This window comes from Athene noctua, chromosome 14 (genome assembly GCF_965140245.1).
Source record: "Athene noctua chromosome 14, bAthNoc1.hap1.1, whole genome shotgun sequence".
Classification (NCBI taxonomy): domain Eukaryota; kingdom Metazoa; phylum Chordata; class Aves; order Strigiformes; family Strigidae; genus Athene; species Athene noctua.
In genome coordinates this window covers 13,861,321-13,887,966 of record NC_134050.1, presented here as the reverse complement: position 1 = coordinate 13,887,966, position 26,646 = coordinate 13,861,321, and the positions used below count along the sequence as shown (strand labels likewise).

Genomic DNA, 26,646 nt, shown 5'->3' with positions numbered 1-26,646 from the left:
ACTTTGTCCTCAGCAAAGATACAAAAACAGAGCAAAAATGCTCCATTTCAGCAGGCTTATTCTGAAAGTTAATATTACTCCCTGCAAGCAGAAAAATATTTTTTTGTTTGGTTGGGGTTTTGTTTCTTTTTTATGTGTTTGTTTCATTTGCTTTTAAAAAGACATGCTACTTCTGCTTTTGTAACCAGGAGTATCAGCAGGTCAGCTTCTACTTTATCTGCTGTGGAAAGTCTTCAGTTTTCTTACTGCTTGTTATGTTTGCTCAGACCTTCATTTTAATATTTTTTTCAGATCTTCAAATGTTTCAGAAAGGTTCTAAAAGGTGTTTTGTCTATCAAGGGAAAGCAGGGGTTTTTTTCTTCTTATGTAGGTAATGAAAAAAACTGGCTAAAACCACACTTAGGTCATTTCCTGTTCCTTCTAGGTTTTGTCAGACTTGCACGTCAGAGTAAAGGCCAACCAGTAATTTATGGCAACTGGGGGAGGGAAGGCAGAGGAAAAAAAGCCTGCTATGTGCAGATCCTTTAATTGCCCATTATAAGCATTTTCCTTCAGAGCATGTGGTTCCAATCACCATCAAAGAAAAGAAATAGTGCTAGGTGCATTACTGCTCTGATCCCATACAGTTGCTTCGGTGTTCTGGCATTCTGTACTACTTTTACTGTCATCCAAAACCTAAAACCATTTTTTAGAGTTGTGTTTACTTTACAAAAAGCAAAATCTCAAAACTGCTCCCAAAGAATCCTTCTCACCTTTACCTACTGGCATTGTTTTACAATTATACATAGTAAAAGCCTTTACTGCTGTGTCAACACACTGTTGATATATGGTGCTGGAACAGACAGGGAGAGCAACGTTGCATTTCATCTTTCTGCAATAAAAGGATGTCCACAAATCTCATGCTGAAGCATTTTACTGTATGCTGATATATTCTTAATGCAGTAACTAAAACCGCTTACTAAAGATGAACTGATTTACCCTCTATTAACTTAAATTTTTTAATCAAGTCTTTTTTTTCCACCTATTACACTAGAGACATAGGAATGAATCTCACATTTTTTTCTTTTCAGCAAACAAAGAAAAACTATTTCATATGACCACAAGTTGGTTTTTTTCAGCACTGAGCTGAAGAAAAGGGATAGACCAAATTTTTAAATATTTTTATCACAAGTTTCTCTTCAAAAATATCATAAAAATATCTACATTTCTCCTCTCCCCCCAAGTCCCCCTCTAAAACAAGCAGCATAAAATTAAGCTGTACAACTCTCTCAGCCAAAAACTAACATGATTGTGAGAATGGTTCACATCAAATGAGTTAGGCCAAACAATCATCTAGACCAGTATCTTGCCACTGACAACTGCAGCCACCTCAAGATAAGAGTATTCTTAAGTAAGCAGTGCTAATTCTCAGAATATTCTTTCACCCTCAGCAACACAGCTCAGGGAGCTGTATGTTGTATGCCTTTGTATATTGCAAAGGTCAACGGATTTTTCACCTTTGCATCTCTCTACTTTTCAGAATCCATGTAAACTTCTGACATCTGGTATCATATACAAAGGCATTTCACAAGTTAAATACAGATTATGCAAAGTTCCCTTTCATTCAGAATCTGTCAACGCTGAATTTGTACGGTGAGGAAGCAAACAATCAACCACACTTTCATAAAGACTACCCACCGAATGATTCGTTTTTGCAAAAGCTTACAGTTGTTCTCCAGCTAACTTCAGGCACAAAATCTTTTTCAGACTATGAGACTGTATTTTCAGAACCCTTAGGCTAGTTCATTCAAAGACACAGTACCTTTGGAGCAACAAACCAATTCACTAAACACCACTACTTTTTTATTTGATTTCATTAATTGTTGTCTTAAGGATTTTTATTTACAAAATTGCCACAAGGTACAAGCTTTACACAAATCAGTGTTGTTTTCTTTCAATACTTGATAATAACCCAAAAAGAAACACTACAGGGACTGAAGTTAGGGAAGTAAGCTGAAAGAAGCCAAGAAGCCAAAGAAGATATTATGTCATAGGGGAAAGCAAACATTGCTGCAGTGCTGTGGCTGGAAGTTATACATGGGGATTGAACTAACTAAATTCTCAGTTGCTCAAGCTAAAGAATTAAAAGCAGTAATTTAAAAACAGATGAAAGTATAATTACGAGTCTGATTACAAGAGCAATTGTGTTAGCAGAAGTTAAATCAGTATTTAAAAAAAAAAATCTTAATGGACAATTTTCTGGTTGAAGTGCCAGGAAATACAGGATGAGATCTCTTGGGGGAAAAAATATTGAAACTCTGAAGAATGTAATACAAATTGCTGTCAGAAACAGAGAAGAACAAGGGAATGCAAATTGCTGCATTCTATAGAAAGTGCCAATTTATTTCTCTCTAATGTATTCATGTTAAGTAGTACTTTAGTTAGCAGCTGAGGAAAAACTCCAACGGCAGCAGATCTTAAAGAATGTAGAAAAATCTTTTTCTGTGTAATAATGTTGTGATGCTGTTCTAAACAAAAAAGAAAGAACAATTATGCCTTCCCACTTGTAACATTAGATGATGAAAAGATTAAATAAAACTGCGTGGGGAGGTCCACTTTGTCCCCCAAACGGCAAACTTGCATAGACAGCCGTTTATGCCATGCTTACCTTGCATGTGGGAAGTGAACAAAGGAATCACCACTAGCAGTACGGGGAGGGCCCCATACACCCTTCCACCTTCCCTCCTGATGAAGGCAGGGGTCTAGGAAGGGAGTATGCAGTCAGACACCTCTAGTAACTGTTAGCAGGTACTAATCTTGTGAAAAAGTTCTCTATGAAAATACTGAGCGATGAACAAACTCAGATTTGAGTTGAGAAAAAGAATTCCCAACACCCTAAAAGTATTACCAGAAGTAACTGTGAAATGCTATGGTTTTTATAATGTTTAATAGCACATCCTCCTGAAATTGATTTGCTTTATGTAGATGTAGGCTGAATTTCACACTGCTAATATGGTATCTAAAGGTACACTTCCAGGAAAGAAAAATCATCTTTGTCCCACAATCAACATATCTAAAACTTCAGGTCCTTTTCTTCATTAGCCTTTTCATAAATTATGTTCCACTTCACTGTTCAAACTACCACAAGACTCTCCCACACTTGAAGACATAACTATGTAACCTACTATATGCAAAGGTAATGGAAAATTGTATCTAAAAGCCTGCTGTCACTCCACTGTTTTACTTGTTCTCTAAGCCACTTTGCTACCATGTTCATAGAGCACAAGTTATGTACAACATTCTTATTGCAAAGTTTTCTGAACGCAGGTGTATGAAATTCTAGCACAAAAGAGAATTGTGAAAAACAGTGAAGTTGACTTGTTCCTTATTCTAAGTTACCTAGTAACTTTTGTTTCTATCATAGGTTTTCCTACAATTTTGATGAGTGAAATTGGTACTTCCCTTAAAAAAAAAAAATAAAATCTTGCAATATATCAAGTTGAGTTGATCTTAAAAATACCTAGACTTAACACAATTATTTTTTTCATTTCGTTTTGACAGCATGACTCAGATGGAGAAACTAATATGAAAGAAAGAGGTCAAGATGGGTCAAGTGTCTTCCAGCAATTGTAAGATAAGAAAAGCTCACCAGCCTTTCTCGTACAAGCAGAAAAGTATTGGGACGTTCTTTTAAACTGCAAGGCATTTCTAGCAAAATCATCACAACAGTGAAACTTACCTAAATGCTTACAGAGAATAACGCTGGCAGTGAGAATATCATTTGCCATTTGGGACAAGTATTATTTACAATAAAGTTGCAGTATAGCATGCTCAATAAATTCATCAAATATTATAAATACAAGCAAAATAACTTTTCCTTGGGGAACACCATTAATTTTTTAATTTCTTAGCCTTTTTCTAATAGCCTTTAATGTGTTTTCTATGAAGACTCTCTCAAACTATGTTTTCAAAATAGCTATTCATGAGTTGAACCTCACAAAAACAAGCCTACGCTAATCTGTGAGTAATCTGTGTTCTTATCGACAAATTCAACTCTCAACTAGCATCTCCTAGAACTTGCATATTTTTTTAGAGCAGGAAAGGGGAAAAATACCTAGAATTTAAAATTAACACTAACCATAGAAGAACTGGGATGCCAAGATTCCCAGCACTGTCCCAATGAGGGAAGCAGAAAAGCTTTTACACCACCTATCAGACAACTGCAACTGACATAATCTTTACGAAAAAGGCAAATACTTTTGTAGTTATTAAAAAAACCCCAACAAACTAAAAGCTGTACACCTTATGCTTTAAAAACAAAGGGTTTTTTTCCTTTATATGAATTATATTTAATTCTAAAATTAATATATCTAACAAATATTTTCTACACATTTAATTACAAACTTTACACTAAAATGCAATTGGAATTTTGTCTCTGTTTGAGTATTTTAATGTATCGGTTAACTTATGACATTCAAAATGTACATATTAATCAAATACCCTTGTAAAGTTCAGACTAAACTAGGAGATAAACTGGCCAAAATAAATAATAAAATATTTAATCATGCCTGATCCAACACATGAAAGATAAGATTTTACTATAGTAACCTTCAAAGTTAAAAACAACATAGAATCACAAGTTCTCTCTTGTACCACTGGACTAGAAACTAGCAGCTATAGCATCGGCTTTTAGAGGGATCCAGAAGAATGTGGGGAAACTGTCAGAGGAAATGTACAAAAACTGTCCGTCCCATCCCCCCCCCCTCCCCCAATGAATTTATAGATGCACCATTTAAATGAAATCTTGAGAAAAATCAATAGGATTTCCATACGTGGATAACATGCCCAACAAATCTCCTGGACTCTTTGAAACAGACTGCATACACAAATAAAAGTGAACCAGTCAACCAATGTACTTTGATTTAAAAGAAAAAAAAAGCCAAAACCAAAAACCATCAAAAAACATTGACATGGTCTCCCCTTAATGCTCCTGAAGAAATCACATATACAAGGGAAGAAAGGGATGGCTCTCCTCTGGATTAGCAATTTATTAAAACATAGAAAGTAAAAAATAAGAGTAGAAAGTCCACAAAAAGAAAAAAAAAAATATCAACAGAGACTTCCTCAAAGATTCAAGCAGGGATCTATCGTAATCAACCCAGTTAAAATTAACTGAAAAGGTAACAAACATCTGAACCGTCAACATGCACTGATGACACAAAATTCCTGAAGTTAGTCAGAAATAGACTTGACTGTGAAAAAGAATCAAAAGATCTTAATATAGCAAGTAAATAGGAAATAAGACATTGCTGAAATTCAGTACTAACTAATGAGTAAATGCTGAGAACAAAAATTAATTTTAAACTATTTATATAGAAAGCTGGGCTCATATTACATCAATGGCAACCAGGAAAGAGATCTTGAAGTCATTTGCATCAGGCTAATTCTCAAAGATGTTAAATGAGATATTAGAAAAGGAACATCAAACAATAGAGAAAAAACAGTGTCACTGCATAAATCCATGCTACACCCACAGTCTGAATGCTGCATATAGATAGAAAAGTATAGAAGAAATAAAAGAGCAGACTAATAAGAGAAATGAAAGATATGGAGCAGCTTCTACTGTGAGGAGCTACACAGACTGGAATCCTTCAAGCGTGAGGAAAACAGGGTTACGGAAACGCTCTATAGTTACCAGTGTTATGGAGAAGGTAAATATGAAATGGTTAGTCAGTACTGTTGACAAGCACATGAATGAGGGCTATGTAATTGGATCATCTGGCAGCAGGCTTAAAACATTAATTAGTATTTATTATGTATCATATAACATTATTTAGCATTTTTTATGCATTATATCACCAAACAGCTTAAAAGAATCCAAATTCAAAAAAAGATGTGTAAGAATTCTTGAGATTAGCACTTTCCTTAATAATAGCTAGTGACCTTCAGAATCTTAAATTAAAAGGTGTTTATTACTAATTACAATCCTAAATTAAGTTCAGTTATTTCCCCATTCCTTATCCTCCAGTAAATTTACTATTACTGCTTGGAGAGAACTAGATGAGCAGCAGCTTGAGGGAGGGGAAAAGAGAAATAAGGAAGGACTAATATTCTGGTGAGATTCTAAATTACCATTCCTTAACTTGCTATTTTCTTTCAACGGGATTATTAATATTTTAAATGCATTTCCCAGACTGCTCAGATTGTCATACAAATGTCCATGATCTGCTCTATCTACATAATTGCTTATTTTTTAATTTGATGGTGATGGCTGATGATCATGAGTGCATTCCACTGTACTGGATCAAATAACCTGAAGAACAGTTTTTAAACATAGGCTTACATGTTCTCTTAAATAAAGATGGTCATATGATAGGGAAAGCAGAGAACAGCAAATCTTCAAGTGAAGGGTGTTTGTTCTTTTGAACCATTTCTTCATGTCTATCCCTAGAGCTTTTCTTTGCCCAGCTGCAAATAGCATAATGTAAGGTTAAACTGCTTTAATTCTCATATTCAAGCAGGAATGTTTTGAAGTAAGGATAACCAAAACAATTAATATCTTATTCCCCTGAAAGTTATTGATTAGATACAGAATATTTGTCTCTTCACTCCAACTATATTATAAAAAAAATAATCTGTATTTAAACCAGAAAAAAAAACAAATTTCATACAGAAAAAGTTCCATTTATGCTAGCAGAATCGGAAAGAAAATCACAGACATGCAAGTTTGTATGTCAGGGATGCTATTGAAAATAAAGATACTTCACAGATCAGATTTTTCAAACAAAAGGTTAAAGACAGGCAGCCATAAACTCAGAAAGGCAAAGATAGATTGACAGATCCTTGTCAGAAATATATGGAAAGAAGGAATGATTTCTTCCATGCTACCTTTTTTGCCTTTTTGGGTTTTTTTAATCCTCTCTTTTCAATCTCTCTGTTCATATTGTCTAACTTTTTTGTATTTGTTTCTGCCAAGAACACTCAGCTGGCCTACAAGGGAAATTAGATCAGCAAGATACAGGCTAACTGCCATACATATTACCAGGGATTCTAACCAAGAGATCAGTCAATAGGAAGTAGATGGCAGGAAAAACAAACAAACCAAAAATCTCTCTCAAATTTTAAAAATATTTTCTCTAGATTATGTCATCTGGAGCCTAACTAGGAGTGCTCTAAATCACATCTCTATGAACTATGTGGGAACACAGAAAAATCCATCCTCCCACAATTAATATTATTTTTAAAATTAATACTGTTTTGAACACTTACAGCAAGAGATAGTTCACATCTATCTTCAGATTCCAACTTCCTTCTCCCCTTGAGAAGAATATGCACATACCTACAGTATCTTTTGCACACACAAAGAGGAATTATATACCAAGTTTAGCAGACCAGAAAGACGACTTTTACATTTCAGCATTTCCTCTCAGTAGTAAAATGAACAGATCTGGCATTTCAAGAAAAGTAAATTTTGGGGGTGATATCTGTCATAACCACAAAAGCTAAACTATTTCAATGTTTTAACAACTAAAAAGCAATTTATAAATGGTAAAGACAGAGAGACTTCAGTTCTGTGGCTAGTCTGTAAACAGAGCTGCTCCCAAGTACTTCACAGTAAGGCAAGAAGGCAATTAAACAGAGATTTAACAGTAGTCCATGTATGAAGGCAGCTTGGACCAATCTGTAGAACAAAAGCTCTGACACTGCTCAAGAGGACTGCTTCCCCAGGGAAGAAGGAAAAACTATTTTCTCCGAGCTAAATTCTGTTAGAGACATTTCTTTTCCAGAGCGTATTTTCCCCTCCTTTACACCATGTCCTAACTGGGCCTGAGTTAGATTTAGAAACCTTCCCAACTTGCCACCAGAGCATGAAAGCTTAGGACTTCACTAGAGGAAATTATAGATGTTTTCTCTAATAATCCTTTATTTCCTGGAGCATGAGTCCAAATCAAATATCACATTTCTCAAATGCATGCCTTATTGCAAAGATGTACGCAGAGACATGAATTTCAGAAGCAGTCTCTATAGTAAAGGTGGTTCTTAAAAGCCACTGGAGGATAGCAAGCATGGTCAACAGCAAAGAGGAATCTTTGAGGCACAAACTCGAAAACACCAAAAGTAAATTGCTTTAACAAAATACAACAGTACAGGAACAAAACAATAAACAGACAGCAAAAGCAGTAAACTGCTCTGTCTTAAAATTGCTATGTAGTTTTAAGAAATGACAATTCTAGGATGAGATTTTTGGTTTATGTTGGTGTGCAGATGCATAGCAAGGCAAAGTTTCTATGTGTGTGTTCATGGATCTGCTCAGGCAAGAAATTTTCCAGTCTCCAAAGCAGTAGTATGTGTACACCTACAGAATGAACATATGGATATGGAGAAGCATAATAACAGAGTTCCTAACTACAAGGAAATTGCAGAAGTCTCATACTACTCCTTAGAAATAGTTTTCTAGAAGTCTGCCTATTGAACTTCTACATGGGAACTGTAAGCACAAAGTCCAGAAGAAAAACGTTACACACAACCATCTCTAAAACACTTGAGGTGACCACTGAAGGTTTCCTATTTTACACTATTCGGTTTCATCTCTAGCTACTGCCCTTAAAAATGCTCATATTCTCATTATATAAAGGATAATAAGACTCTTTCCTCTTTCTGATATGAATTCTTTTTTACAGAACGTTCTTTCATATAGAAAACATCATCAATGGTTCTTAATATAATTTAACATTTTCATGCTGACTACATTGTAGTGCCTGTACTGCCCTAAAATTCTTTTTAAAAATAGAATATGCTATTTTGACACTTACAAAGATGTTTAGCAGGGTGCACAAAAACCATTTTGAAACGTCATCTTATCAGGTTCTCTCTCACAGAACGGTTTGAAAAAAGTAGCAATGCCCTAATTTATGGGTGCTTCTCTTACAAGCCATCTGCCTCAAGCAAAACAGCTGCCAGTGATGCAAGCTGGGAAAGTAGCCAATCTGGCTCACATGCAACTATATACCCAAGAGAGCAATTAATAAGTCACAAAACAGTACCCAATTATGCAAGCATTTTTGAATCTTGGGGCTCAGAACAGGGCTGAGAGAGTATGAGACAGCCTGAAGGAACTCTCAGCATTCAACTACAGTGTATGGATGCTGGAGCACCACCTGATCTTTCCCTCTTACCAGCTTTTACACCAGATAAAGTAGGAAGTTAGTTTTCACCTAAAAGCTAGCAAACCTCCTTAAAAACATGAAACCAAATGACAACATCTAAATTGCATGAAGATCTCTTAAATAATTGCTTAAGTCCCAAAACCCATGCAATGCTACCTTTCATTCAGAAAGCACAGAAAAAGAGTTAATAATTATTTTCACAGTGACGTTATTTTACCCTACTTATGTGAGGGAATTAAAACAAACATTATTTCTATTGTCTTCTTTCAAATATTACCATCTGAGTTTCATATATTTTGTTCTTTAAAAAAATTAATATTTTAAGAATGTAATAAATCCTTTCCAGCCATGAATTGAAAAGCAGCAGTTGTATTTTTGGCAGGTAGCAAGCAAGATGCAAGCTGAGCACATCTGAGTAAGTTTTGACAGTTGTATCATATCAAATTAATTTTTTAATGCTCTTTTGTTCACAGCAAGTTTTCACTAATTGTCAAAATGTATGAAAATTAAATGTTTCAATCTCGGGGGGATCTTCTCTTCACCAGGAAAAAGTCAGACTATGTTAGAGCTAAAAACATTATTCCACACTTTGTATTTTGACAGACTAACTGGAGGGTCTGTGTATCAGGAGACTATCTCCAGGTTTATAAAGAGAACACACAGTAATCCACATGCATCATTGAAAAATCAAAACAAAATCATTATTAAACATGTAAACATGCTGTATTTGGTGGTGCTTTTCTGTTTTACTTCTTAACATAGCAGGAATAGTTATTTGCCAAAATATTATTACAGTATCACTGCTTGGCAACTGCCACTACAGTAGAAGACATTCTAAGATGAAGAATACAACTATACCTTTGTTACAAGCCCTATCCCAACATTTCTTCCCCAAATAAGTGCATAAAAATTATGTTTTGTTTTCAGAAGAAGAAAAACTGAGGGGACACCTAATTCAGTCATCTTTCTACTTTCTTACTTTCTCCATCCCCCAAAAGAGATATAATTACGTAAAGCCTAGTAAGTTGTTTGCACTTGTAGCAAAAATAAAAAAAATATTAATTACAAATACATTTAATAAAGTGGTATATTAGAAATCATAAGATCATAAGTTTTGTAAATTTTAATTCCAACAATGTAAACAACTTCAAAAGGTACATAACAGTCATACACCTACTCAAACAAGTGACTTGGCTCAACAAGACACACTTAGAACAGACAAGGAGCATGTGGAGTAAGACAGAACCATAAAGAACTCCACATCTTTAGAACCCTCAGATTAACAATGCAGAAGGGAAACTCCTGCTTGATTACCTGGTACCTGTAATTTAGTTAAAGATTTACAGAAAGGAACTCTGCTCCTCGTAATTTTAGCAAATCTTTTGGAAAGGGCTCACTATTAAAGTGATAAAACCAAAAAAACCCAACATGAATGACCCAAAATTTATTTAATGAAATATTGTATGGTAAAAAAGCAAAAGGGAACAGTCAAAAAAATACACCAAAAATTTAAATTGAAATGGAAATTGCCATGCACTTAAAATGTTTGTGAGGTCTTTCTCCCACAGGTAATCTCTATCAAGTATTAGAGCTCACACAGAAGCTTACAATGAAATCCTTAATAACTACAATCCCCAAATTTATAGGAACTGGATCATCAGTAAAATAACTATCAATTTTTTTGAAATGATGCAGTAAGCTCAAAAGCTAGCAGGCAAGAGGGGACAGATGTACAGGCAAATACAGATAGCACAAACACTCTCCTGCACCTTTCTGCCTGCAAACAGAATCACATAAGCTTCACTTCCTTCGGAAATTGAGCTAAAATTCATATTAGGCCTCCAATACTATTTACTGAATAAACATACTACTTCCTCTACAGGAATTGTTCTTTCTGCTCTACTAATTTCTAAAATATTAAATATAAGAGTTTAAATCTATCTATTGCAGGAACCTGGAATGTTAAAATTGTGAGTGACATAGTAAAGTGCAAGGCAACATCCCCAGGGACATTTAAGGGATGTCTCTCTTCTGCCACTGCAACATCTTTCTTTCTATTCCCATATCACACAGATATATACCCCCTATATATATATATATATATATATATATCCCAGATATATTCCCATATCACACAAGGTTTGGCATCTGGGTCAGGGCAATCCCAAGCACAAATACAGGCTGGGCGAGGAGTGGGTTGAGAGCAGCCCCAAGGAGAAGGACTTGGGGTATCAGTGGATGGAAAACTGACTGTGAGCCAGCACTGTGCGCTCACAGCCCAGAAAGCCAAATGTGTCCTGGGCTGCATCAAGAGCAGTGTGGCCAGCAGGGCGAGGGAGGGGATTCTCCTACTCCACTCTACTCTACTCTCATAAGACACCCCCTGCAGTGCTGTGTCCAGCTCTAGGGGCAACAAATAATGACACGGACCTGCTCGAGTGGGTTCAGAGGAGGCCACGAAGATGATCAGGGGGCTGGAACACTCCCCTGTGAGGTCAGGTTGAGAGAGTTGCGGGCTTCAGCCTGGAGAAGGCTCCAGGGAGACCTTACAGCAGCCTCCCAGTACTTAAAAGGGGCTACAGGAAAGATGGGGAGGGACTCTTGATCGGGGAGGTTAGGGATAGAACATGGGGTAATGGTTTTAAACTGAAAGAGTTAGATGAGATATAAGGAAGAATAAATACTGTGAGGGTGGTGAGGCCCTGGCACAGGCTGCCCAGAGAAGCTGTGGCTGCCCCCTCCCTGGAAGGGTTCAAGGCCAGGTTGGACCGGGCTTTTGGCAACCTGGGCTAGTGGAAGGTGTCCCTGCCCAGGGCAGGGCTTTGGAACTAGATGATCTTTGATGTCCCTTCCAACGCAAATGATTCTATGATATAAATGCTGAGGCCATGCAGTTACCCCACAAATTCAAATAAGAACAACAGCTATCTCTGACCTCAGGTCTAGTAGTTTTGTTAGTTGTACCATCCTAAATTTAGCTTTGTAAGCCTTAATGCATTTTGATACAAGCTGCACTGTCAATACTTACAAATGCATTTTCCATCTTTAAGTAATGAAACAAAAACAATCAAAAGCTTTAAAAATATTTAGATAGATAAAAACTCTACAAACTGTCATGACACAAGATTTACCCAACTATTAAATGACTTTAGAAAAAAACCTCATACAGGCATGCTATTACTTCATTACTTCAGATAGTGTGAACACTTGCCAGGAGTGGCAAGTGAACCTGACAGGACAGAAATGCATATACTGAGTCCTGGCAGTAAAAGTATAAGCTGAGGAATGACCATTTTAGACTATCCAACAAACTAGAAGCCATTTGTCAGACACTGACATACTACAAGTGCTTGAAGACTTAGCGCTTAAAGATGTGGTGTAGTTGAGAACTGTCAATGTTAGGCTAATGGTTGGACTAGATGATCTTCAAGGTCTTTTCCAACCTAGATGATTCGGTGATTCTATGAAGAGCAATACAAACATTTTTACTCAGCCATACCAGGGCACAGCTATAAAATTTTTCATTCCATTTCACAGTACTTCTGATTTTATGGGCAATTTAACCCCATAAATAATCATTTTATATAGTAACTAAAGAAAAGAAAATGCATTTTTATGCCATATAAATGTGGTTTGTATAATCTGTAAAAAGAATAAGATTTCAGTTTTTGTAATAAAGTCCATTTGAGCAAGGATCAAGTTTGACTTGAAAAGTAAAAAGAAAGTTACATGATTCACATGCAACAATACTACTTAAGTGTATAAAATGACCAAAGAATTACTTTCCAATATGTTTTATCTATGATAATGCCAAGCTCCTTTATTTTTAATCACCCCCTCTCCCCCCATGAGTACTTGTGTGTTTAAAGAAGTTAAAACAATGACAAAGACATTTGCAGGAAAATCAAAGTGCTACAAACTGAGGAAGGTCAAAAGTATTATGTCAGAACTGAACTCTGTTGTACAATGACACATTTTAAGCCTCACTATCACATTTCAACAGGAACTAGTTGAATTAATTTTATCAGTTAGTTTTTCAATGCAGTAGCAAATATTTTTTTTTTAAATCTACAAGTTTAGCTATATCTTTTGTATGTTTTGAGTTGCACAATCTTCCTAAAATAGAGCAACAACAACAAATTATTAATTCTTAAAATAAAGATTGAAAATATTTAGTACTTCTGTTAGTTTATCTAGCTATTTTTTGTCTTCATAAGAAATAATGAACAGAATAAAATCTTTAGTCTATTACAGAAAAATCCACAACAAGAATAGACTTTCCTATTATTATTTTTCCCCAGACGAAAGGCTACATTCAATTCAGGCTGCTATTTGCTATCTGGACATGGTCCCGGGCAAGTGGCCCCAGGTGGCCCTGCCTGAGCAGAGGAGTTGGAGGAGATGACCTCCAGAGGTCCCATCCAGCCTCAACCATTGTGCCGTTCTATGAACTGCACAGTTATGACTGGTGCACAACAAGTCCCCGATGAGATCAAACAGATCTTTAAAATTCTGAACAAGTTCCAACATCTTTTTCCTTCATCATATCATTTTGTGGGAAAGTTGTAACAATTTGTTTGTATGTCCACACCTGAACATGTTGAATAACTTCAGAATTAGGACAGAAATTGATTTCTTAGTTATGATCTTTTGGGGAGATAGTGGCACACCACTTAAAGAGGTCACACCACTGAGAGAGAGAGAGAGAGAGAGAGAGAGAGAGATTGCTTGAATAGGAGCTGTTCACCTTGTTTGCTTTTCTATATCAGGCATTATATTTTGAAATAAAAAAGGGAGTATATAAATACTCACTATTAAAACACAAATGCACAAATAGATATTTCCAATGGTATGAAAAGATATAGAAAATGTCTATAGGTCAATTTCTCCATCATCAATTCTTAATTTTAATTAAAAAAACCCAATACCTATACCTCCTTCCACCATTCTTCTTCCACTAATTGTTGCATTGATCCAAAACAGTTTTTTAGAAAAATTACTTGATATCTTATAGTTATAAGATCTATTGGTTTGCACTATGCCTTTCTCATCACTGAACAAACTTTTATGGAAACAGGCTAATAACGCTCTTCCAAAAGAAGAGCTTTGCTACTTCAAAATGGTCTGAGCTTCTGCCACTACTGAGGTTAGCACCATACTGTAATATCCATGCTGGTCATAACCTTATACACAACAACTGAACATTAAATTCAAACAGCATTATCACTTGAAACTTCCAAAGCATGTATCCTATTTTCAAGCTACCATTCTGACTAACTATCTGAGATACCAGAAATCAAATAACTCAAGTAGCTTAATGCTCTTTCTGAACTCACCAGTAATGTGCTAAGGCTACTGCACTGGGCAGATGATGCCCACAGGAAGCTAATGCTGCTCCTGCCTTCGCTCCATCTCAGATAACAGTAGTTTATGAATAATTCCTCATCTGCTGCAGCAGAAAAAACTAAACACATTTAAAATCTTTTACCACAACACTGTCATTTCAGACACCACAGTCATCAGGTAATTTAAAAGCACTTCAGGTTTCCCAAACCTACATGGCACCAAGGTTTTATGCTGAACTGTAACACAAGAAGTACTTCAAACCTGTGGGAGTGTTTCAGGGGGCATGAGGACACAATGCTTGGTTTATTCATCAGCTGATAGCTAAGGGCCAATGATCTCACTCTTCAGGATATCTTCAGTGATTCCTCTTTATGGCATTATTCTAGATTGATTATGTATAATGGCTGTCAAATATAAAATATTTGTTCAGTGAAACTACAAGACTGGGCAGTATTTACAGAAAAAATTTATGCACTCTATCAGTTTGACATGTTGGACATGGAATAAAAATAAACGCTGTATATATATATAAATTATTTATTTATATATATCTATATATAAAAGAAAGTATTTTTTGGCTGGAAAATACTTTCTAGAAAGCACCCACCACCATGCCACCATGTCCCTTGGTTGTGGTGTTCTTTGGGGCATAATATGAGTTGCTACATTTTTTTTAAGACACTTGTGCCGTCTTTCCTTGAAGAGCTTATGTTCCCCAAGACAGTTTCCTTAAAATAAAGTATTAAACTGCAAAAAGAATCACCTAAGCATCACTGATTTTGGAACTTGCAGACATACTTTTTCCACTCAGAGGCAATTTGTGAGTCACATTCTATAATATTATGATAACAGAGACTACTTAAGTGGACAGATTTACAGATAAAGAGAAAACAAAAATATTTTTTCTTTGAGAAGACACCAGTCTGCACTTGAACAATATTGAAAGCCACTACCAAGCAGAAACAAGTTTAGAGGTCAAAAGCCAGTGACAGCAGTGCTATCTTGAACAATAATCACTGTATCCAAAAAATGTTCCTGCTGATGCATTAATATTTCTTCTATGATGAGGGAAAAATGCAGACTGAACCTCACAGGATTGCCAGATGTCCTGTATAATTAAGATGTTATGTTTTAGTGGTCAAATCCAATACCTTATGAAAAGCATATAGGGTATGTCTTTTCTTGTATTTCTGCGGTAAGAGTTGCTTTTCCAAACATGCAGAAATCCATGCTACAGGGCATCCAGAAAAAGTGGTTATTATGCAGATAAATTGTACTTTCCATGCACAGTTAATCTATGTATAAGCAGTTGAGATCTCTGCCATTGTCCCATATTTTAGCATCTAAACTCTGGCAATCCTAAAACACTGCCAAATTTCTACAAAGAAAGAGTTTGTTTCAGCTCCAGATGTGATTGTGACTAAGGAGCTACTTCTGACCTCCCTCCTCTCTCCCACTGACCTTGGCAAAATACTTGTAAAATGGGACTATTTATATTCATGAGTTGCCCTCTCATAACTAGTTCATTACTGCATCATCAGTCTGTATAGAAGACGATTATTGGTGGCAAAAGATGCAAACTTGACTTTTTTTAAACTATTAACATGCAAATGATTGAACCACATTGCTACAGGCTGGTGGGAAAGGAAAAGAAGTTGAACTGCTGAGAAATCAGCATATTACAGCGAGCAGATAAAATCTGTCATTCTGAACAGCGTGTTTACTGAGCTGGGAGACTGTTTTTCACTCACAATTTAGAAAAACTTGGATGCCACTGGAGTAAATGACAGAAATTGCCTGACACAGCAGTGGAGACAACTCTCCAATTATACATTTGTTGGACTTCAGCAATTTTAACCTAAATCTTCAGAATATACGTAAAATGGTGAAATATTCAGGGGAAAAACAAAACAAAACAAAACAAAAAAAAAACAGCTCAAGAGACTTTTATCATCTGTTTAAAATGGCCAGTCAGTATGTGAAACTACTGGGTCAAATCAAGGGGGCAGAAATTATGTTAACTGGACCTGTACTCAAACCAAAGATAAATGCAGAGATTCCTAATATTAAAGTTGTAATAAATTAAATGAACCCATTTAACATTCTTACATGTGCTGTGCAAGCTGTAGCCCAAATTTCTTTGTAGTATTATAAAGAAAGTGCAAAGTAAACTCTTGGAAGTTATGAATAAAGTAATAAAAACACTACAATTATTATAATCTTTTGAAGCAATATGATAAATTCAAAGCTCTCAATATATATGCCTCATAATTGCCGGAAATGTGAATTACCTGGTTTCTCAACTGGTAGAAATAGGTTGATAATGCATGAGTCAAGAGATGAGAACCACTGCAGCTTCAGGAAGAACTGAATCTACCGCAGTCAAGCTGGACATTTTTCTAACCATTAGGCCCTCTCAGACCCACCCATTAGGCAATTAGTGTGGTGCAAGCTGCTACTTTTCAGCTGCTCCATCTGAAGTTTCTTACTGTTTTTAAAAACCAAAATACTTCAAGTTATCACCCCTCAGAGAAAATACACTGAGAATGTATTACTACACTGGAAATAAAAGCAAATCCATCAGCAATTACTGCAGAACAGCTGATGTATCACAAAACAGCCAAGCCATAGTAACATATCCACCCACATGTCTAAATGATTATGGAATAAAAGGTTAACTTAGACCATTTTAAGGCAACAATTCAGTACTTCTTTCTATTCCACACATTCAGTGTGACCTCATACATTCTTTACAATAAACCTTCCAAACTGTGAATGGAATACAAATTAATTTTCTAATGAGTTTCCTATAATATTATTAAAAAAAATCATCTTCTCCAAGACAGATGAAAGCATTATGATAAATATTTTAAAGACAGACCAAGACAGAAAGACAATTGAAATGGACTGGTTATCAGCATAACAACACTGTATCAGACAAAGATTCTTTGTCATTCAGCTATTACAACCACAAAATGATCCTTTCTCATCATATTTTCACCCTGAAACAAAACAAGGCATAGCTCTTAAAAAGTCTTATCAACTGTAGAATTTATTGCATATCTCTAATTAACTACACTGACTATTTTCTCTGAGCACATCCAAACTGTACCTGGAGAAAAGATAAATGATCGCTGGAAAATGAAAGGCTTTATCATAATCACGTACAAAGGAAGTGAATTGGGGGCTATTAGTACTGTAACATTTCAAGCAAAACTGCAAAGCGTAAGTGCAGGTTTCTTAAAAGCACCACAGTGCTTTATTGTACATAAACCTCCAATATTTGAATTGAAATATATAAAAAGCTGCTATACAGGAATATAAAGTATAATATACATATAATAGAGTTATATAGCATATAAGCAGCACTCAGTGTTCTAGACATTTAAGAATACTGTGGTTAATGTTTTAGGATCACAGTACCACTGCCACGTGCTGATGCATTATAAACAAAAATTTCAATTAACGACTGACAGAACTTGTTCTGTTGCAGCAGAACAATTAATTAGCTGTCACATTCCTTTTTGGTGATGCATGTAAGCAGTTTGTCATCACTTATTCAAGCAAATGGAAAGCATTTATCAAAATTCAATATAGAAAACGTGTATCTGAAATTCTCAGTCTCATAAGGTATCCTCAAGTTTGATACAATAATTACGTTTAGAAAATATCATGTTAATGTATGTATAAATAGAAAAAGAAGCAAACACATTCATTGTCAATATACTAAGACTTACTTAGTTTTAAGGGATTTATAGATGGGTAAATGAGAGAAATTTTGCCTGTCAACAAGGAATATAGCAAGTTGTCACACTTGAAAGACAACGGATCAAGCCCACAGAAAGAGCACAGTATTCTGCTTCTTTATTGTTCAGTGTATGGCCCCATACTTGCTGAATGAAGTTCAAAATCGCTCAATAATTATTTTTTTTTACTTCCTCCAGCTTTGGTATAGTGTTTACCATGGTAACACCTGAATATTCACAGACATTCTTACAAAATTAGTTACAAAACATGTGTAAAACATTGGTGTGCTTCATAATCTTACTAAATTTTTATGTCTAACTGCATGTTCAGTTTCTTTCACCACTTGCATAGATTTTAGGCATTCAAAGTACAGTTGATAGTGTATCCATAGTCTCGGGGGGGGGGGCGGGAGAGCTAACAAAAAAATACATAGAGTTAGTAATCACTTGAGAAAACTTAGATTTTAGTGACTCACTAAGGATCTCACACACACAAAGAAATTTCAGTGATAAAGTCAAAATAAAGCAGTTCTCTAATGTAATGTTGAACTGTCTCAAGCCTAAAACTATCTCTTCTTTTTTTCTGACCTCTGACTCATTCCTTATGCTTATTTGGGGACACAGAGAAATGGGAAGTACAGTGAGAAAACAAAAGAAAAAATATCTTATTGTATATTTATTATTTTATATACATATAAAAATAAACTGTGATGCACCACAAATTTCAGAATTAGTGGGGCGGGGGGGACAGGAGAAGTGTATGGAATTATATAATTAGAACTTGCAAAATTATAAGCACTTATATATTTCCAGATATATATTTTTTCATATATATTTTTTCAGAGTTATTTACTTTTAAAATTTCTTCAGAAGCACAGCCTATTTCAGCTTTTTTATTGCTACTGCCTAATTGTTCTCAAGAAGACAAACCAAAACTCCCCAATTCCATCAGATGCCACCACAGTGATGGAGTGACAACCACCAGAAGATCTGGTGGCTTGTCACTCTGGAGCAAGCAATGGTAGAAGTCATGTTATTATGTTTTATTAGACAAATATTAAAAAGCACTAAGAGCCTTTCTCAGGCGCTTGCCTGCAGCAGAGGGAGATGCTGTCATTCAGGCTCCCGATTGCAACGTTCCTCAGAAGGCACAAATTTCTGTTTGTTCTCTTGAATAGAAGATTTACAGCCCTGTCCTCCCAGCATTAATCCAGACCCATCCCTTACCTCCTTATTCCATTTTCATTCTTCAGGTATCTCCAACTATGTTTACTTCTCAAGCTTCTCATCATAACTTCCTTGTCTAACATGTCAATCTCATTACTCCAGACATAAAATTATCCCATTCTCATTCAAGTTCAAACCACCATTTGAACCTCCTCTCCTTCAGCCCCAACTTCTTCCCTTCTGCTTACCAAAATATTTGAACTTATTTTCTTCTCCACACCTGCATCCAGTTCTTATCCCTACTGCAATCAGATCAGGCAAGACAAGACAAGGTAGAGACAAAGCACAGAAGAATCATCCATCCTCAGCCCAAGCTCAGAGCTGAAGCTATAGCACAAGTCCACTTCAGATAGGATTGTAGACATTCTGGTGGAATCTTCAGGTACTGTGCTATAAAGAAGGTTTTTTGAGCATATGAAAAATACAATTTTTAAAAAAATATGGCTGATGTGAGAGCAGATTTTCACAAAGATAATAATACATACATCCTTGCCATAAAGGCCATTTCTCTTCAACTGCCAGTCTTGTCCTACAACAGAGGAGTCTGAGACAACATTGGTCTTAAACCAATGACAGAAAAAGGAAAGAACGAATAAGATAAGTTTAGTCTATGTGCCAAGTTAGTAGTTTTCATTTTGGAAAAGGGAGGCAAAGATGAGTTATGTTACAATTTAGAAATCAATTTACTAATCAGTTGTGGCTAGATAGGCTCAACAAAAGTTTGACTTCACTTCAGAATACTCTATCTAACCTAACAAATGTTCTCTTCCTATATGCAGAGCTAAAAAACAAACCATACAAATTTCTACTCAAATATGTGCGTATTCAGTCCAGGTTTTATGTTTTCATGACCTATAGCATTATATAAAAATGAGCTTTACATACTTGTAATTTGAGTTTCTCAAGAGGGACTTCATGCATTCATGCTAACAAAATACATCAAACGAAAGCAACTCCTATATCAGTACCTGCTGATACACCATCAGGCACATACACCAGCTGCCCGTGCCTTTGGCATTCCAATCAAATCCGATTCTTACAGTTCCTCAAACTCCTAATAACTGATAATTCAGGTGACAAAGTGGAAGGTGCACAAACAGTATAAATATTCAGAATCAACTTCTGAGAACTCTAACCGGTGGAAGTTAACTGTCATTTTTTTCCTGGAAGTTCTCCATGATTCAGGTTATGCAGAGGTTGTAAAACAATGAAAAGAAAAAATATGATCAAATATTGAGAGGGGGAACATTTGGCAAAATTGAACATTAGATCTAGAACTTGGGCTTACAGAATATTTTGTAAAAGCAATGAAATTATGTAGCAAATTTACAGTAACAGATAATTGTGTAACCTGAATTTTGCTCCGAGACAAAAGTTAGTTATTAATCATTAGGGATAAAGACAAAAGACTCTATAATTATGTAAAAATAAGGTAGGTTTATATTGGGAATATAATTAAGGTTATTAACACCAAATCTCTGACTAAATTAAAAAACACAGAGATTATGACTTTAAGACTGTTAATTTACCTGTGCTTTCTTCCCTCCTCTGCGGTATGCAATTGCAATCAAGAATACCCCATTAAATTAAAGAAGAACTAACTGACATTGCCCTACTGGTTTAAACAAGAACATAAACTAGCTACACAGGATCAGACCACAAACCTCTCTAGCCTAGCATCTTGTCTTTAACAAGTCAGCAGAAGATTCCTACAGAGAAATAAAAAATTTGCTCTGAATCTTCCCAGTATCCAGCAATCTGCAGCTCAAGTGCTTCCTCAAAGCGGCACTGTATTTAATAGCTCGCAGTGAATTATCTTCCTTAAACTTCTGACATCTGCAATGTCTTATCAAAATAAGTTTCAGTTTCATAGCTTAAAATACACGGCATCTCAAGTAGGCTCAAACATCTACCCCTAGCCCCTTCTGGCATTCTCTGCCATTCATGATTTGACAGACCACTGTCATATCCTCCCTATAGCTACCTTCTTCCATGCTGCACCGACAGCCCATTGTACTGAGTCTGGCTGGGACGGAGTTAACTTTCCCCATAGCCGCCCTCATTAGTGCTTTGCATGAAAGGGTTTCCAGTAACTTTGATTAGGCCCGCTACCTCTTTCTTTTTGCTTTTCCAATCTTGTCTTTTAGAAATCCAGGTAGAGTGTATCAGATACATCTTTAATACCTACAAACTCGCTGGTTCCTTAAAAAAATTCTTGTAAGTTCATTTGATGCAAAACTCACTAACAAAAGCAGTGTTTACTCTTCCCTAAAACATCACTTTTCTCTGAAATGAGTAAAGTTAATGTTTGTTACGATTTCTACCAACTTGCCTGCTATGAAAGTCATGATCGCTGGCCAACAGCTCTTTAGAGCTCTCCTGGGAACTTTCATAAAGTGACATGACATTGGCCAACTTGCAGTCAGCTGGGACCTAATTAATTTTGAGTAAAAAGCTGCACATTACATACAGCAATTTGGTTGTTTTATCCTCAAGTTTCTCAAGAACCTTGGGCATGTGTTATCTGGTCCTGACATTTTGCTGGTTTTTCTTTAACAGATTTCTTTTACAACACTTAAATTTGACTTAAGCCCTCTGAAACATTGCCTGTAGACTTCCAGCATAAGAATTTTCTCCAGGTTCTCCCACAGTGAAGGTTATGAAAAAGAATCTTTTCTTTTCCTGCTGTGGCCTCATCAGATATGAATGCTTCTTCTATTTCTGAGAACCTACCAGTCCTACAGGCATTCTGGGAGGCTTAAAGCTTCTAATGCATTGTACAAATATTATTAATAATTGTTATTTTTTCCAAAAATTGATCTTCAGACTATTTTTGATCTGCCTTGGACTATTACATTTAACCTGCCTGTTCTAGATACAAGCTCAGCTTTTTTCAAGAATGCTTACTTTTCCCTATGAGCCTTTTTTACCATCCTGTTTAATCATGGCATCATTATTTTTATATCTTGTTGTGATAAATGGCATGCATTTCTCTCAAGTTTCCAGTATGATGTCTTTGAGTAGTCTCTATGCTGCCTGCAGGGATTCTACTTTATTTAATTTCTCCTTTTATTTTAACAATTTTTCTGAGTACAAGTGTAATGGATCTTTTGGTTTCCATTGCTCCACTATGAATTCTGAATGATTGCTGACATTGCAATCATCATTGCAGAGATGCTCTCTGATTGCTATTTTGAAGCAGATCCTAAATATTCCTCAGGAAGAAGTTAACAGTTGTTTTTCCTTTTCTGGTTTCTTTGATTGGTCGCTTCAATAAACAATCATTGATGGTATCTAAAGATTTAATCTGAATACCCCACCCTCATGTAAAATCTAAACAATCTGCATAAAGGTATATTTCATTAATGTAGTTTTTAAGTTCTTAAGGTGCCACAAAATCCAGGATCTCTGAAGGTAAAAAAAACAAGCCTTATTGAAACATTTTTTTAAATTCTTAGCTATTTATCTGATTTCTTTGCTGACAGCAGAGGAACGGACAAATGCCTGCAAGAGTTTCCAGAATTATTCATATGTATACTCAGTTGAAGACATATTCACATTATCTGCACAAAACATTCATTGTTTTAACTCACATAAGTCATCTACTTCAATACTTGGCAATAGCTTGACAGTATTGACATTAAACAGTACAGCTTCGCTATCTATACTAACTCCAACTCACTCACCATCCAACCATTTACAATTATCTGGGTTCTTTAGACTTGTGAGATTTTCACCATCTTAATTAAACATATAGATGACAACTTGTAAAAATCAGCAACATTGTTTTCTTTTGTTCAGACTGGTTTGTAAGACAGTTTTTGAAAACTTTTCTACAGTGCTAATTCTACCTGTAATACCACTATTAATTTCTAATTTTCTTGATAAAGCCTGCTGTAAGGGACTCCCCAGTTTTTAAAGTCCTATAACATAAATCCAGTATACTACTGATGCAATGGGGAATTCTTGTAGGCCTTAGAAGCACATTTTTCTGTTATAGAACGTTTAGTAATGATTTCTTGGTGGTCTAGTCCATCAAACAGCTGCTTCAACCCTTATAGTAATTAATGAAGCTATTAACATGCTTCAAAATCAAAGTCTCAAAAGAGACTGTAGCACCTCAGTCTAACGGAGGACAGTGACATCTAGCAGAGCCTTCCCAGACGCTAACCTGTTTAAGCACTGAAATCTCAGCTTGCTGTGTGATCCACCTTTCCTACTCCAGGGTTCCCCCGATGCATGGTTCTTCCCTCAAAAAAAACCCCTCAAGATTCACAAATGAATTGGATAAACATGCATCAAATCTTTTTTCAGAAACAGATCTACAAAGAGATTTCAGAATTATTTCTTTAGCTCAAGTACTAGCAGTTAAACTAAAGATTAGTGACCTCAAAATCTCACTGTAATCTCCTTACAAGAGACCAAAAAAAAAGGTATGATTCACAAACTGAGAATCTGAAAATACATTTTGTGCTTACAAAGTAAAACAGTTTAAAAATTCTAATGTGAATCACGTACGTATTTATTCATTATATATTACATACTTTGCTGATGTAATCTAATGAAGGACAAGAATCCTATGCTATCTCTTCTTTCCCCAGTTTAAGAGGTGAGAATTTCTGACAATTCTCCCATATAGAACATACATCTTTAAAGGAAGACAGAGACTTAATGTTTTAAAGCAAAATTTACTTCAAAGCTCATTCTATCATGAATTATTTCAGCAGCATTAGACAGCAGCATCCAAAATCACCAAAGGTTTCATACCAGCGTGGGGACAAAAGAACTAAATTTAAAACATCAACAAGGGGTTTTAATTTTTTAAGATTTCAGTCACTGTTATTAAAGGCAACTAATGCTGCAGTCAGAGAGCACTGCAACATATCATTAAAGCATATGAACATTTTCCTCTAAAATTCACAAGATTTAACCAAAATGCTAAGTTGAATATCAGTGCAACTTAAGATTTATATCATGTCAGCAAAATTTTTCAGGTTTCATTGTTATTTAAAAGCATAGTAGGATTTGAACACACAGTTACTATGACTGCTGTGCTATAGAGTGAGAACATATTACACCCATGTAAAATGCACGTTTCAGAACACTAAACATTTAGTCTGCTCCCACCACCTTTTGAAATGTAGATTTAATACATGCTGATGGTTTACATGAAGACAGTAAGCTAACAGGCTGAGATACCAGTTAAAGTAAATTCTCTAGGTTTTTTTCAAGTTTAAAACCCAAGAAAACAAAGATAGGACATATAAAGTTGTATGGATTGTTTCTACAATGACAGAAGAGTTAGGAGTAGTAGTCAAAGGTCCTGAGATATTTCTAGTTCATTCATACAAGTTAGCAAGGAGTATGTTAGAAAACTCTCAGAGAACTACAAGCTAAAAAAACGTAGGTAGTACTAGCTCAGTAGCCACTGTGGCTGGAGTTCAACATTGACTCAGAACTTAAATATTTGCTCAGCTCCTTTCCCAGGATTCACAGCCTGAGAAGAATTATGTGCTACTGCAAACATGCCCTCAGCAGCACCTGAACTAGTTAGCTATGTCTACACAAAATTTCACACCAACAGGTACATAGTCTTCTAGGATAATTCCATTTGAAAGTAATCTCAAGAGTTCGTACAGTCACAGTGTGTCAATAGTAGATGTTTTCTATGAAAGAATAAATGTCATCCTGTATCCCCATCTTACCTTTATACCAAAAGGAGTAGTTGCCAGTTTTATTTCCCTTGTTGTGATAATTTCTACTTCAAGCCTCATTTCTGCTAGGGTTAGAACTTCAAATATTAACAAGCAGTTAAGTTTTCACATCGGGAATGGAATTCCCCTTGCAACTGCTGTAACCCAAAGTGGGATGGGAACCATTAGCCATCCCAAGTAATCTGGGGACCACTGCTGTACAACATGTAAGAGAACCACTCATTTAGCCAAAAAGAACGGTCTGTTTCTAAAATGAGGCGATGAGGCAAAGCTACCAAAAGCAGAAACAGAATAACTAGTATTTCACAAAACATGCTACAAATCCACTCTAGGAACAACACATTAAAGTGTTTGCCTCCCAAAAAGAACAACTCATAACTAAATCACAAAATAAAGCCTATGTGTCCAAATTGCCTCCAAAGATTACATTAGCCATTACCGTATTTGAGTTGAAACTAATTCTTTCAGACATCATAACCAGTTTAACCTTTTTTTGGCAGTCATATGTGAAGTATCCCTCATAGAAGTGTTTATTTTGGGCTACAGAGACCAAAAGCATCTTCACCACTTATGTACAAATGTATTTGATTTGTAACTTTATAAATGTACCTTATCAGTCAACTTTCCTATTAACTGCTGTATACCACATGTTAACCAGAATCAAGATATATCTGTTGAAGTCTACTAGTCTTTCAGGATATTTCCGAAGACACTAACTTTATATTTGTTTAACTTTATATTTGGAATACAAGCAAAAGTCAAATGAAAAGTATGAAGAAGAAATTTTCAGGATCATAATTTGATCAAATTTATATTTTTATAATCTTTGTATAAGCAATGAGCAAAAAGGAGAGATTATAATAACTGCTTAAACTGTTTAACAAATTAAACAGGTTCATCTTTTTAAAAAATCATTACAGGAACTGAATGTATTTTGTATGGTATCCCACAGCAACAGCTTTTAAAATTTGAAATATGATTGTTATAAGATCATAAGTCACAATGAGTTACTTTTTTAAAAATTATTTAATTATTATTATTTTTACTGTTAACACATGACCTAACAAGGAAAGAGTGAACTTTTCTCTGTCTGTAAAAGAGTAGTTTGAGATCTCTGCTGTGGCTTCCTTTTGAAGCCAGTGACACTGAAAGGATAATTTTTTATGAATCCACTTATTTACAAAAACACAAAAAGTTTGCTCTCTATGAACAAGTACAGAACCTGCAGAACAAATGCCTGTAAAAACTCAAACCATATGTCCAAGATGCAGCCATTTCTCTGTAAGTATGAAAAGATGTTACAGTAATTCCAACTGATCTCATACCACAGAATCAACAACTTTCCCTTGCAAAAGGAAATCAATGCAATAGCATGGTATCATTTCTCAATGAGAAGACTTTTCTGCTGTTCATTTGTCTCCAGGTGTTTTGCACAAGAACATCTGTTATTGCTGGGCAGAACTTTGA

General features: G+C 35.5%; 1 protein-coding gene across 1 annotated transcript in view; it reads right to left on the bottom strand.

The window, feature by feature from the left end:
* PDE3B (phosphodiesterase 3B) overlaps positions 1 to 26,646 on the bottom strand; it is an 88,107-nt gene that overhangs the window by 31,555 nt on the left and 29,906 nt on the right. The window lies entirely within an intron of this gene.